Source organism: Montipora capricornis, chromosome 14 (genome assembly GCF_036669925.1).
Source record: "Montipora capricornis isolate CH-2021 chromosome 14, ASM3666992v2, whole genome shotgun sequence".
In the NCBI taxonomy this organism is placed as follows: domain Eukaryota; kingdom Metazoa; phylum Cnidaria; class Anthozoa; order Scleractinia; family Acroporidae; genus Montipora; species Montipora capricornis.
Window position 1 is genome coordinate 5,532,735 of NC_090896.1, and position 558 is coordinate 5,533,292.

The 558-nt window shown below is 38.9% G+C and overlaps 1 protein-coding gene across 3 annotated transcripts in view; it reads left to right on the top strand.

Annotated features, from left to right (window-relative positions):
• The first annotated feature begins 212 nt into the window (after window positions 1-212).
• The window catches only part of LOC138032423 (uncharacterized), a 7,004-nt gene continuing 6,658 nt past the window's right edge, over window positions 213-558 (top strand). For 2 of the 3 annotated variants that reach the window (XM_068880088.1, XM_068880090.1), the window contains exon 1: window positions 213-318. The gene's annotated coding sequence lies outside the window, so the exon portion shown is untranslated. Of the gene's footprint in view, window positions 319-339 lie in introns of those variants that run through there. The other variant, XM_068880089.1, reaches the window with a different exon arrangement.

Sequence of the window (558 nt, forward strand, 5' to 3'; positions counted from 1 at the left end):
AATGAATTCAATAAAAGGAAACACATTTTGAATGTAGAAGTGCTATCTGGTAAAATGCGATCAGATATAGCCTCAAAATGTCGATAATCGATTTCTGTATAGAGTTTTTTGTCTCGCGTGAGAAGAAGAGGCCTTGCGTGACTTCGCATCCATGATTGACAAGTGGAAACTGATCTGTTGCCCTGAGAAAAGGGAATTTTCCCTTCATATTAGGAGTTTCTATTAGGCGACATTTACTTTTGTGGAGTCTATTTCATCCTTTGACATCCGCCATTAAGAGTTTGGAATACATTTTTTCTTCGCCAACAAATACGTTAGGTAAGTGGAATGATTTCAGCTGAATGATCGTTCTTAAAACGTTTGAATAAGCAAGCGCAGAGCTGGCTATCGTTTCCGCATATCCGTGCGTCGCTTTGATGCTGCTCGAATCTAGAACTGAAGTCAACACACCCATTTGTAACATTTCATCAGACGTCATCAACGATCATAAGATGCTCATAGTTCTTTAAACAAGCTGGTTCATTTATTGACCGCAGGCTTCTAGCTTTGAATTTTTCA